This window comes from Dipodomys merriami, unplaced genomic scaffold (genome assembly GCF_024711535.1).
Source record: "Dipodomys merriami isolate MVZ:Mamm:240054 unplaced genomic scaffold, mDipMer1.0.p SCAF_9, whole genome shotgun sequence".
NCBI classification, from domain to species: Eukaryota; Metazoa; Chordata; class Mammalia; order Rodentia; family Heteromyidae; genus Dipodomys; species Dipodomys merriami.
In genome coordinates, this window is record NW_027206512.1 from 42,791,548 (window position 1) to 42,805,967 (window position 14,420).

A 14,420-nucleotide genomic window follows, 5' to 3' on the forward strand; every position below is an offset into this window, starting at 1 on the left:
TATAGAACTCAGGAAAGGTTCTGTGAACGTTGCTAGCAAATTATGGGCTCTAAGGAGAGGATCATGAGAAGCAATTGGTCGGAGGTATGAGAGGCCTCGCTAGATGGCTGGTGGTAACTGTTTACAGGACTGAGCCTGCTGCATCCTCTGTGGAGTCTGTGCTAACTCCAGACAGCTAGGACCAGAACTGAGTGAGAGTGGAGACACCCAGACAGTATCTGCTGAGCACAAGAGAAGTGTTTAGTGTGGAAAACTTACACCTGCAGTATCGGAAGGATTCTGTGAGAGAATGACCAATGTCCATGTCGCTAGTGGTAAGTGCTGGGGAGGAGCTAGAACAGTGCTATAGGAAAGAGTGGCAGTGAGGAGCTATTAATTAACTTGCATCCGGGACCTTTCCTGAGTATTGAAGGATCCTTAAAGGATGAGAGCAATCCAGCCCTGGAAGAGCATTCCTGGCCAAGGGAAAGGCAGACAATGGATCCTAGGGATGATGGTGTATCACCTGGCAAAGGCCATACTGGGAATGGTAGCTCACATCCATAATCTCAGCTACTCTGGAGACCGAGCTCTGGAGGATATAAGTTCAAGACCAGTATAGGCAAAAAGTCCTCAAGACCACATCTCAACCGATAGCTGGGGAGGGTACATGTGCTTATTATCTAAGTTACAAAGGAGGCCAGAAGTAGAAGGATTCAAGTCTAGGATGGTTAAGGCAAACACATGAGACCCTATTTTAAAGATAAAGCAACAAGGGTCTAGGGGTGTGGCTAAAGTGGTAGAGTACCTGCCTAGTAGGCACAAGGCCCTAAGTTCAACCCCCGGTATCACCAAAAGACAAAAAGGGTCTGTAGAAAAAAGGGTCTATATAGGCTTTTCATCATTCCCTAGACAAGATAGTACTGTAATTTTATAGAGTAGTTACATTTCATTAGGTGTTATAATCTAAAGATGATTTAAAGGATCTGGGATATTGTTAAATATAAATCCTCCACCATTTTCTATAAGGGATTTAATCATCTATAGATTTTGTGACTGACCAGAGTCCTAAAACCAACCCCCATGGACAATGGTGATTGATTTTTGCCAACAGAGGGAAAATTAAAGTGGACCCAGTGTGGGAGTCTGAAGTGGGTAGGGATGAAGGTACTCCAAATCCTTTTGGAAAGAAAACATAATACTCAGAGTGGGGGAATGCTTATCAATGATTGTGTTAGCTTTCAATTACTCTGACTGAACACCTGAGACAGTCCACTTAAAGAAGAAAAGGTTTAGGTTGGGAAGGTGGCTCAGTGGTAAAGTGCTTGCCTCGCATGCAAGAGGCCCTGGGTTCCATTCCTCAGCACCACATAAACAGAAAAAGCCACAAGTGGCACTGTGGCTCAAGTGGTAGAGTGCTAGTTTTGAGCTAAAAAGCCAAGGGACGGCACCCAGGCCTTGAGTTCAGGCCCCATGATTGACAAAAAAAAAAAAAGAGAGAGAGAGAGAAAAAAAAGTTTATTTGAATTACAATTTCAGAAGTTTCAATGGTGTCACTTGGCTCCATTGCCTTGGCCTGTGGTAAGTTAAATCATGGCAGGAAGCTTGTGGTGGAATCTAGCAGCTCATCCATGGAAGAAGGAGAGACAGAGAAAGAGGAGGAGCTAGGGACAAAATATAATCCTTAAAGGCACATACCCCAGGACCCATTCTCTGCCATCACTTCTCTGAAGCCCATGTAATTTTGAACCCATTAATTATTAGTCTATTGGTGAGGTCTAAGATCTTGTTGATCCAGTCACTTCTCAACATTTTTGCACTGAGGACCAAGCCTTCCACACATAAGCCTTGGGGGACATTTCAGATCCAAACCATAGTATTATCTTCCCAGTATTTTGTAAGCAAGAGCTAATTAGTTCTCATAATAGTTGTTCTGAGTTGTTAATTATACGAACCCCATTTAACAGGTTCAAGAGAAGAGCAAGTGTCAGGAACTTGCCTAAAGCTATAATAAATTGTAGAACTCACAGCAACATCAATTAATTCCTGGTAGTCCTATGCTCTGCCAATCTTTACTAGTTCTCTTTTTTTAATGAGACAGGGATGACCTTCAACTCTCAGTCCTCCTGCCTTGGCCTCCTAAATTCTGAAATTACAAGCATATGCCTGGGTCAGCTAGTCTTTAAAAACAGAGCAACTGGGAGGATGGGGGGGGGTAGGGGGAGGTAGAGAAGGGATGTGAAGGGTAAACAAAGGAGGAATCTGCAATGCTTGATAAGAAATGTACGTATTATCCTGCCCATGTAATTGTAACCCCTCTGTACAGTATGTTCACAAAAAAAAAAAAATTAAATTAAAACAAACAAAAAAAAAAACAGAGCAACTCCTTTGGTTAGGGTGAGGAGTATAATGATGGCATTTGGAGGAAGTAAGGCATAGACTCGAAGAATCATAGACCTGGGGTTGTGTTTGACCTTGCCTCTCAATACTTATGTGACATGGGCACACAGCGGGTAGAATTATTCCTAGGGCTAGGAGTATTGCTCAAGTGTAGAATATCTACCACACACAAGAATTTGGGCTTTTGATCCTCAGCATCTCTCTCTCTCTTCATACATACATACGTATGTATGTATGTGTGTATGTGTGCGTGTGTGTATAAATTCCTGAGCTCCAATTTTCTTTTCTTTCTTTCTTTTCCTTTCTTTTCTTTCCTTTCCTTTCTTTCCTTTCTTTTCTTTTCTCTTTTCCTTTCTTTCTTTTCTTTTCTTTCTTTTCTTTTTTTCCCATTGGTTGTAGGGCTTGAATTCTGGACCTGGGCATTGTCTCTGAGCTCTTCAGCTCAAGACTAGCATTCTACCACTTGAGCCACAGCACCACTTCTGGTTTTCTGGTGGTTTCTTGGAAATAAGAGTCTCATGGACTTTCCTGCCCGGTATGGCTTTGAACCACAATCCTCAGATCTCAGCCTCCTGAGTAGCTAGGATTACAGGTGTGAGCCACCGGTGCCTGGCTTCCAATTTTCTTGCCTGTACAGTGATTCTTTTAGCATCAAATGCTAAACATATTTTGCATTTCTGTTGCATCCTGTACCTAGAAAAAAAATTTTCCAGAACACCAACTATCCTGAAAGAGGGATCTCCTCTGATCACCCTATAATAACTGAGTCTCAGTCATACCACTAAAGTCACTCATCACCCAGTGTGGCCTACTTTGGTTCTATTTTATAGCACTCATTACCATCTCCTGCCATAAGAGCTAAGATTCTTTCTGCCATATTTCCTGCTGATCTCTTATGCCTACAGAGAAGCCTGGGACAAATGAGTGCTTGAAAATACTTGTTCACTGAATGAGAAAATTAAGTAAATAGAATTATGCATAGAAAATACTTTGCACATTGGGCTGGGAAGGTGGCTTAGTGGTAGAGCGCTTGCCTTGCATGCCTGAGGCCCTGGGTTCAATTCCTCAGCACCACAGAAGCAAAAAAAAAGCCAGAAGTGGCGCTGTGGCTCAAGCGGTAGAGCGCTAGCCTTGAGCTGAAGAGCTGAGGGACAGCGCCCAAGCCTAGAGTTCAGGCCCCACGACCGGACCCAAGAAAAAAAGAAAATACTTTGCACAGAAGCTTCATATTGGAGGAGCCTTGTGGCTTCTGCCTGTAATCCTAACTACTCAGGAGGCTGAAATTTGAGGAATCCAATCTAAAGCCAGACCAGGCAAGAAAGTCTAGGAGACAACTAGCTCCAATAAATTGCTCAGAAAAGGCCAGAAGTGGCACTGGGCCATGAGTGGTAGAGAGCTAGCCTTGAGCAAAAGAAGCTCTGAGTCAGTGCCTAGACCCTGAGTTCATACTCCAGGACTGGCACAAAGAAGTAAAATAAATAAAAATATAACTGTTAGCAGTTCCTCTGTCAGGATAGGAATCAGGAAATGTCCTTAATCTTATGTCATCCCTCACCTAAGAAGCTAGTTTAGCAATTTTTGTTTTCTTTCTTTTTTTTCTTTTTTTGTGTTTTCCCCCCCTAGGTATGAGACTGGAACTTGAACCTGGTACCTGACTCTCTGCTCTTTGGCTAGCGCTCTACCAACTGAGCCATGCCTCCAGCCCTACAATGTTTCTTTTTTTTTTTTTTTTCTTTTTTTTTGGTCAATCCTGAGGCCTAGGCACTGTCCCTGAGCGTCTTTGGCTACCACTTGAGCCACAGTGCACTTCCAGCTTTTTCTGTTTATGTGGTACTGAGGAATCAAACCCAGAGCTTCATGCATGCTAGGCAAGCACTCTACTACTAAGCCACATTCCCAATCCCCTGCAGTGTTTCTTTATGTATCTATATAAAAAACAATTTTTCAGGCTATACTTGAAGAATCTTTACTTGATTTATGCCCAGGAAGATGGTCTTTGTTAGTCCTGATTGGCCTCATTAACATGTGATTTAGCACAGTGATGCAGCCATGAGAACAGACCACTCAGCAGACAAACCACCTGTGTGTGCCTGAGTCACTTCATGAACCCGCGCAGGCCATGACCCACGCGTGAGCCTTGCTGCTCTCATATATTCCTCAGGTATATGTTTTCATTTGTTTCATTTATACTCTGGTTTATGTTGTTCCTACTCCCTGATAAACTTTTATGCTTTGTTTGAATGAGTATCACATAGACATAATCAGAAACATTTTTTCATTTGAGCTATTACTCCAATTGCATTTGAAAGTGACCCGGCTTCTCCTATAAAACCTCAAATAATGAAGCACATGGAGAGGCTGGCTAAGTGCATGACATCCTTCACAGGCTGGGATGGAGGTCCACAGCACAGTAAAGTGCCAGAGTCTCACACCTGTCGTCCTAGCTACTCAGGAGCCTGAGATAGCAGGAGTACAGTTCAAAGCCAGCCTAGGCAGAAAAATCCATGAGACTCTTTAACCACCAAAAAGCCAAAGGTAGAGCTGTGGCTCAAATGGTAGAGCCCTACCTCTACTAAGCTAAGGGACGGCACCCAGGCCCTGAGTTCAAGCCCCAGGACCAGTTCAAAGATAGATAGATAGATAGATAGATAGATAGATAGATAGATAGATAGATAGACAGACAGACAGACAGACAGACAGACAGACAGACAGACAGACCAACCGACCTACAAAGGCTCTCTCATACCAAAAGTTTCTTCCTATATCCTGAGAGGGTTTTTTTTTTTTTTGGCTATTTTGGAAAATGGATTTATAACCTTGCAGTAAAGATACCCCCACCTATATTATTATCACTGTAACAAGAGATAATGAATCAAAAGTGGAAGGGCAGGCCTAGAATCCTAGCACACTGGTGGCTAAAGAAAGATAACTGGCCAAGTATGTGATTGTTCTATACATTGAAAAGTATAGAAATGGTAAAGAAAGAATATGAAGAAGATATAAATAAATGAAACAATACCTTGTGTATACAGGTTGCAAAAATTAAGTATCCATATTACCCCCAAAGAAATTCCCATTAGTTTCAATGGCATTACACTGAAATAAAAAATATTTATTTATTTTATTGTAAAGATGATGTACAGAGTGGTTACAGTTACATGAGGAATGAGTACATTTCTTATCCAACATTGTTACACCCTCCTTTGTTTATCTCCCCTATCCCTTCTTCCTCCACTCCTCCCCCTCCCCCAAAGTTATAAAGTTCATTTCCAACATAGTGTCTTGTGAGTATCATTGTTGCAATGGGTCATCCTTTGTCCTTGTTTCAGCATTTTGTTTTCCCCTTATTTTCCCCAACTCAGATAAATGTTAAAAAAAAAAAGAAAGAAAGAAAGAAAGAAAGAAAGAAAGAAAGAAAGAAAGAAAGAAAGAAAGAAAGAAAGAAAGAAAGATCACTGGTTCAACCAAGCCAGGGCTACAAAGTGAGACCTTGTCTCAAAAACAAAACAGAACTGGGAGCATGTCTGAAGTAGTAGAGCACTTGTCTAACAGGCTCTAGGCCCGGCGTTCAAACCTCAGTCTTACAAATAATATTAAAAGCAAAGCAACCAAAACAAAATTAAAAGAAAGACTTGAGCATGTGACTCACCCTGAAATGATTTGCCCCTACTCAAGCCCACTGGAGTAATAGTCGTCCCAGAAAGGTAAACTTCAGCCTTGTCATGAGGAGAGAAATACCAGACAACCCAACTACAGGGCATTCTGTAAACGCATGGGCTGGTGCTCAGCAGTGGTGTCAAGTCTTGAGGGAAATGCAAAGCCTGAGCAACCGTCTGAGGCACAGATCCGGGAAACCAGGAAGACACACCAACCAAGTGCGACATCGAGTCGGCGTTGGATCCTGGACACCAGTGGAAAACTGGTGACATTTAAATAAAGTTATAGTTAGTTAGTAAACTTAAATTTGTGCCAGCTCCCTGGCTTTAGTAATATACTATGAGATGCAAAATGTTGGCATTAGCGGAAGGAATACAGAGACAAGTTATGAACTCTCTGCAGTATTTTATTTTTTTACTACTTTCTTCAAGTCTACCATTACATTTAAACAGTAAAAAGTTAAGCAAATGAAAAGGGAAGGTTTTTAATGCTGCCTTATTCCCCAGGGTCAAGCAAAGCCCCAGGTGTGTGCTCAGGTGCTTGTCCACAGGCAGGTCAGTCCAACCTTGGCCCCCATCATTCCACTGTGGGCAATCGCACCCACCCCCAGCATTCCACTGCGGGCCTGGCTAAGGACATCGCCTTGATCCCAAGAAGACCATAGCCCATTTTGTATTCTCTTACATAGGGAAAGCCCTATATAAGCCCACCCCAAAATCCAGTCCCTTGTACTACCTCCAAACCTGCAGGAAGGTTTGTGCCCCGCGCTGTTCCTCAATAAACAGTCTTCCCTGTTGAGGATCAAGTCCAGCCTCTTCCTTTTCCATTCTCCTCCATTTTCCCAACAAAAAGAACACACTGTGTGTATTTTTTGTTTGTTTGTTTTGCTAGTCCTGGAGCTTGAACTCAGGGCCTGGGCAACGTCCCTGAGCTTCTTTTGCTCAAGGCTAGCACTCTACCACTTGAGCCACAGCGCCACTTCTGGCTTTTTTCTGTGTATGTGGTGTGAGGAATCAAGCCCAGGGCTTCGTGCATGGTAGGCAAGCACTCTACCACTAAGCCACCTTCCCAGCCCTCCCTCACTCTCTGTGTCTAAAGCCTCAACTCTCTCAACTTTCTTTGTGTGTGTGTGTGTGTGTGTGTGTGTGTGTAGGGGGTACCTCTGGAGCCTGAATTCAGGGCCTGGGCACTGTCCCTGAACAGTTTTTGCTCAAAGCTAGTTCATTACCACTTGAGCCACAGCTCCACTTCCAGCTTTTTGAGGAAAGAGTGGGTAGTTTATTGGAAATGAGAGTCACTGACTTCCTGCCTGAGTTGGCTTCAAACCATGATCTTCAGATCTCAGCCTCCTAAGCAGCTAGGATTATAGGTATGTGAGCCACCAGCACCTGGCTTCACCATTTTTTAATCTGAAAGCCAGGACACTTAGTGGGGACATCGTTAGGCCTTTACTATGTGTCAGGCGCTTCTCTAAGCATCTTACACATGTTTAATCTTCACGCTGCCCAAGCAACTTAGTTCTATAGAATCTCTACATTTCCCTGAGATACTATATGCCCTTCCTATCATTTTCTGGTTAGTTAAAAGTTTTATATTTGATTGGCTGAGATACAGATAGTGCTAGTGTCAGTCAATATTTGGGGTCCTTAGACATGGATTCTTTGGACTCCACATTTCCATCGGTGAGCAGCTCATCTGCAGCCTTAGGTACCCTGAACCTATAGAGCGGGTATTGAGACCTGGGCTAAGTTGGTTCACTGGATTTGCCCCAAAGAGAAAATACTCTCTTCCCAAGCCCAGGACTTAGTGTTGTATATAAGAGTGAATTTCTTCTCCTCTCAACAAAACCAGAGTGAGCAGGCAAAGCAAAGACTCCTGCTCCCTCCGACATCATCCAAACAAAACATGCAAGCCACTATTGGTGAGTCTAGAAAAACAAAATGTGCTCTATAGCTAGAGAAGGGGCAGGAAAGCGAAGCTACGCACATCTCACCAGGTTGGCTTTGTCCTTACTACCCCGAGGAGAAGTACAGCTCCCAGTGCGCTCGGGTGGCTAAGCCATTACTTCACTCCGGACACAAAGAACTCTTGCTGCACACCCCTGGCTGTAATTAGCTCTTGCAGACAGAGGATGAAGAACCAAATATGATAGATCTTTGACTATGGGCCAAGCGCACAGAATTATTTATTTTATTCTGCTTAATGAAACAGAAAAGAGGGCCTTATCTGCTAGCCTCTTGTGTTATGAGCCCTGATAGAAGTCCTATGGGATGATAACAAAGAGAACTTCCCTTCAGGACCCCCGCTGAATTGCACATGCTGTATTAAGCCAGTGGTGTACTGGGAAAGATTTAACAACCAGCCTGGGGGAGGTGGAGGGGCTGATCTGTACTGTTTGTAAATTGCTGTCGTGTAAGTATCACCACCAGCTAAGACAGATGATCCAGGCTTTGCACCTGACCTCACTGGATGAACAGCTGGAGACAGGTGGGTCACCATCACACGCTGTAGCCCGGCTGGCAGACAGCGATGTGCAGTGTGAGAAACAGGTGAGAGCAGCCAAGTAATTAGGAGATGAGACATTGTGAGTACTTATGACTTCATTTTAAATGTCATTTACTTAATTATAAGTTTGCATTGTTTTAGGGCCAGTTAATAACTGCTCACGAACTTCCTGAAGATGTGGAAGAGCCAGTGTGAGCCCCAGCACATGGCAGGTTTGAACCCTGTTCGGTATGGTCTCAGGCAAAGATGGGCACAGCAGCAAACACTTCAAAACAGAGCTCCTGGACCTCACCCAGGGCTTCCCTGCCCTCTTGATAGCAGAGGAGTGACTCCTGCCTTGTTTATTCATTGACCAAAGCCAGAGAAGGCCACACCCACTCCTTACTCCCAGTTACCAACCAGGAAGCTGAATCTCAAAAGAATCAATCAATGCGCAGGTGCCAGTGGCTCACGCCTGTAATCCCAGCTACTCAAGAGGCTGAGATCTGAGGATCATGGTTCCAAGCCAGCCTGGGCAGGAAAGTTCGGCACATTATACAACCTATATCATTTGAGCCCCACAAAAAACTTATGAGTTGGTGCCATTATTAATATTCTCATTTTAGAGATGAGGAAACAGGTTCAGGATAGTGGATGGGCATCTGATTGTACTTTGAGGTAAGCACTTGACCACTGAGCTGTACCCACAGAAAGAAAGAAGTAAAGTCAAGATGGAAATTCTGGAAGCTTGACCAGGTTTGCTCATGGTCATGACTTTGTTGTGCATGGGTTAAGGGTGAAGGGTATCAAACCTACATTTTCTAGCCCTCTCTCCCTCCCTCCCTCCCTCTCTCCCTCCCTCTCTCTCTCTCTCCTCTCTCTCTCTCTCTCTCTCTCTCTCTCTCTCTCTCTCTCTCTCTCTCTCTCTCTCTCCCTCCCTCCCTACCTTTCTCCCTCCCTCCCTCCCTCCCTCTCTCTCTCTCTCTCTCTCTCTCTCTCTGTCAGGGTGTAGTCCCTCAGCTCTTCAGCTCAAGGCGAGCACTCTACCATTTGAGCCACAGTGTCACATCTGTTTTTCTGGTGGTTAAATGGAGATAAGAGTCTCACAGACTTTCCTGCCCAGGCTGGCTTTGAACCATGATCCTCAGATCTCAGCCTCCTGAGTAGCTAGGATTACAGGCGTGAGCAATGGTGTACGGCAAGCTCCTCTCTTAATTAGCAACTTTTGTGACTCGACCAGTGTTCCTATTCCCATTTTATCTGTGGAAAAATCAAAGTTATGGAGCTAAGGGTGTAGCTCCATGTAGAGTGCTTGCTTAGGGATCATATGACCTTGGGTTCCATTCCCAGCACTGCCAAAACAAACACACACAGAGGCATACATTAAATTTTTCAAAAAGATTCAAGAGAGTTGAACCACTTGGTTCCATGGGTGGTGTAATTGAAGTTGGACAGTGGGATTTCTAAGGGCCCTTGGTAAGAGATGCATCTAGATGTAAAAATGAGTGACTAGAAGTCACTGTGACAAACACTAATGTCTTTTGTTTCTTTTCTTGGCTGTTCTTTTGCAGTACTAGGGTTTGAATTCAAGGGGCCATGCACTCACTAAATTTCTTCCTTGGTTGGCACTCTACTACTTGAGCCATGCCTCTTGCTTGAGTTTTTGATGGTTAATTGGAGATGGACTCACAGACTTTTCTGCCTGGGCTGATGTCAAACAGTGACCTTCTGGATCTCAGCCTTCTGAACAGCTGGGATTACAGGCCACTGGTGCCCAGCTAGCTTTGTCTTTTAAATCCCTTTCATATACATTATCTCTCACTCAATATAAGGTAATCTTATGTGGTAGGTAGGCAAGATTTTATTCTTCCCAGTGAAGTATGAAGAAATGAAAGCCCATCTAAAAGCAACTGGTACTGGGTGCCGGTTACACCTGTAATCCTAGCTACTCAGGAGGCTGAGACCTGAGGACTGCATTTCAAAGCCAGCCCAGGCAGTTAACTATCCACTTCCCACCTTCTCCCACCCCCGACCCCCCGCCCTGCCACACACATCCAAAATAAGCCTATAGTGGAGCTGTGGCTGTGGCTCAAGTGGTAGAGCTCTAGCCTTGAGCAAAAGCAGCTCAGGGACAGCACCCAGGCCCTGAGTTCAAGTCCCAGGACCTGCAAAAAAATAAATAAAAGCAATTGGCTGGGGATCATTATCCATTTTAGAACTTTTTGAAAAAGACACCAACAATAGCAGCTATATGTTTATTAAATAAGTGAGGTGTACAGATGGCAAATATGTATGCAGTTTATGAGAATTTATAGGAAAGAGAAAATATTACCCAGATACACACACACACACACACACACACACACACACACACACACACACACACACACACACACACACATATTTCTTCTCTCCAGAGACAACTACTAATCATTTCTTTACATCTTTATGTGGAGTAACTGTAGTACTACAGCTAGCTGGCCTGTGTTTAAATCCTGGCTGTACCACTGACTAGCTGTGTGAACTCTGAACTTTTCTGTGTCTCTGTAAAATAGAAATAATACTAGTATGAACTTCCTAGGGCTATTGTAAGGTTTTACATATTGATAAGTATGACATACTTACATTGTGCACCTAGACAGTATGTTTTACTTCCTGTGAATGATGCTCTATGATATCTTGGTGCATATCAAAGCAATATCAAAGTAAAAATGAGCATAGGAGCATGGAAGGAGAAATAGATGAAGTAGCATCTAGAACAAGTTTGGTCAGATGAGTCCTAAAAATATAACCCCAGGGCCTTGAGCAAGCTAGGAATATACTGCCTGAGTCATGCCCCCAACCCTCTTTCATATTTAACAATCTGTGGCTGTCTCTGCTAGGTTTGAAAGGTATCAGGACTTTTGTCTGCTTTTTCTTCAGTGCTGGGGTCGAATCTAGGCCCTCATGAATTTTTTTTTGGGGGGGGGGGGGTGTCTGGTCGTGGGGCCTGAACTCTGGGCCTGGGCGTTGTCCCTCAGCTCTTCAGCTCAAGGCGAGTACTCTACCACTTGAGCCACAGCGCCACTTCCGGCTTTTTCTTTTTGCTTATGTGGTGCTGAGGAATTGAACCCAGGGCCTCAGACATGCAAGGCAAGTGCTCTACCACTGAGCCACCTTCCCAGCCCCGACCCTCGTGGTGGCTCACACCTGTAATCCTAGCTACTCAGGAGGCTGAGATCTGAGGATCGCGGTTCAAAGCCAGCCCGGGCAGGAGAGACCGTGAGACTCCTATCTCCAATAAACCACCAGAAAACCGGAAGTGGCGCTGTAGCTCAAGTGGTAGAGTGTTCGCCTTGAGCTGAAGAGCTGAGGGACAGCGCCCAGACCCAGAGTTCAAGCCCCACAGCCGACAAAAAAAAAAAAAAAAAAAAAAAAAAAACTGGGTCAGTTAAAGATTTAAGGAATCTTAAGAAATTGGCATTATTAGCTGGGCGCTGGTGGCTCACGCCTGTAATCCTAGCTACTCAGGAGGCTGAGATCTGAGGATCGTGGTTCAAAGCCAGCCTGGGCAGGAGAGACCGTGAGACTCCTATCTCCAATAAACCACCAGAAAACCGGAAGTGGCGCTGTAGCTCAAGTGGTAGAGCGCTCGCCTTGAGCTGAAGAGCTGAGGGACAGCGCCCAGGCCCAGAGTTCAAGCCCCACAGCCGACAAAAAAAAAAAAGAAAAGAAATTGGCATTATTGGGTTAGATACAACTCTAGCACATGCTTTTAGAAGTACAGGCCCTGGGTTCCATCCCCTGCATTCGATAGATAGATAGATAGATAGATAGATAGATAGATAGATAGATAGATAGATAGATAGATAGATAGATAGATAGATAGATAGATAGATGATAGATAGATGGATGGATGGATGGATGGATGGATGGATAGACAAGAGACAGGCTCATCAGACTTGTTTTGCCACCGGGGTGGACTGGAGACTCCCAGGATGGCTTTATACCTGCTTCAGTTTGGTTTCCCACATCCTCTTTTAAGGGAACTGTGCCCTGTCACTCTGCGCTAAGATTCAATTTCAAGTTAACATGGTTCACTTCTAAAAGGCCAAAGGATTCTTTGTTGGCCTTGATGACTCATCAGGACAGTTTGCCACCTATTTTTGTTTTCTCTCGTCACAACTCAGGATCACTGCCCTGGTAATTAAGCCATTTGGCTTGATTTTTTTTTAAGGAGGTAAACCCCGCCAGCTATCATCTCTGGCTATTTTCTGGTAGGCTTGGCCAGGTGTCACTTTCAGATAAAGAGGTTTTGCTACATCCTGTATCTTCTCCACACTGTTTCTCAGGTATCAAGATCTTTGCTCATGCACACTTTTTTGGGGGGCGGGGGCAAGGGTTGGGGAGGCAGAAAGTTAGACTTTCAGTGATGAAAACTGATGAGCAGTATTCCCACACCTGCTTGGCATAGAACCATCATCCCACCCTATTGATTAGACAATCAAAAAATGATGCATCTCTGTACATCACCTTTATAATATTTTTTTTTGCCATTCCTGGGGCTTGAACTCAGAGCTTAGACACTGTCTCTGAGTTGCTTTTGCTGAAGGGTACCACTTGAGTCACAGTGCCACTTCCAGCTTTTTCTGAGTAGTTTATTGGTGATAAAAGTCTCATGAAGGGGTTGGGAAAGTGGCTCAGTGGTAGAGTGCTTGCTTTGCATGCATGAGGTCCTGGGTTCGATTCCTCAGCACCACATAAGTAGAAAAGGCCAGAAGTGGCATTGTGGCTCAAGTGGTAGAGCACTAGCCTTGAGCTGAAGAACTGAGGGACAGAACCCAGGCCCAGAGTTCAGACTCCATGACCAACCAAAAAAAAAGAAAAAAAGTGTTGCCGGGCACTGGTGGCTCACGCCTGTAATCCTAGCTATTCAGGAGGCTGAGATCTGAGGATCGTGGTTCAAAACCAGTCCGGGCAGGAAAGGCCATAAGACTCTTATCTCCAATAAACCACTAGAAAAACCAGAAGTGGTGCTGTGGCTAAAGTGGTAAAGTGCTCGCCTTGAGCTGAAGAGCACAGGGACAGCGTCCAAGCCCAGAGTTCAAGCCCCACGACTGACAAAGAAAAAAAAAAAAAAAAAAGTCTCATGGACTTTTCTGCCCAGACTAACTTTGAACAATCCTCAGATCTTAGCCTCCTGATTTGTTAGAATTACACGTGTGAGCCACCAGTGCCCAGCACAAAGTATCTTTTAAAATATTCCCTTATTTTTACTTAGTATACATAAGGCCCTGGGTTTAACAACTTCTACCCCTTCAAAAAGAAAATCTAGAATGTTCCCTTATTTTAAAAAACGAAAAAAACAAGATATTTTATCTATATTGTTATATTATTATCTTTTATCCTTGGGGAGGGTAAATATGGGCAAAAATGTCCTAGTTTTACCAAGTTGTGTTTGGATTACAGCCCTGCCCTTCCTAACTGGTCCTTATAGCTTGTGAGTCTTTGTGTTCTTCCAGTAAAACAGGAATTGTAATGTCTAATTCATACACTTGGAATGTCTGGAGATTTTTTTTTTTCCAGTTCTAGGGCTTGCACTCAGGGCCTAGGCACTGTCCCTGAGCTTTTTTGTTGAAGGCTAAGGCTCTGCCACTTGAGCCACAGCACCACTTCTGGCTTTTTCTGTTTATGTAATACTGAGGAATCGAATCCATGGCTTCATTCATAGTAGGCAGACACTCTACTTACTAAGCCACATTCCCAGCCCCCATGGAGATGTTATACAAAGAGACTACTCAGTGCCTGGCACATAAAGCACCCAGAAGATGGCAGCTGTTACTACTGACATTGTAATTACTCTCCTCTATGTAAGAGATGTAGAGATTTGCTGGGTGGCTCATGCCATACCGATAAAGCTA

At 44.1% G+C, this 14,420-nt stretch overlaps 1 long non-coding RNA gene across 4 annotated transcripts in view; it reads left to right on the forward strand.

The window, feature by feature from the left end:
* The window catches only part of LOC138820711 (uncharacterized), a 45,518-nt gene that overhangs the window by 26,099 nt on the left and 4,999 nt on the right, over window positions 1-14,420 (forward strand). Inside the window, exon 5 of one of the 4 annotated variants that reach the window (XR_011369960.1) lies at window positions 4,414-4,603. The exons of the other annotated variants lie outside the window; for them this stretch is intronic. This is a non-coding gene — a long non-coding RNA (uncharacterized lncRNA). Of the gene's footprint in view, window positions 1-4,413; window positions 4,604-14,420 lie in introns of those variants that run through there. 4 annotated transcript variants of the gene reach the window in all.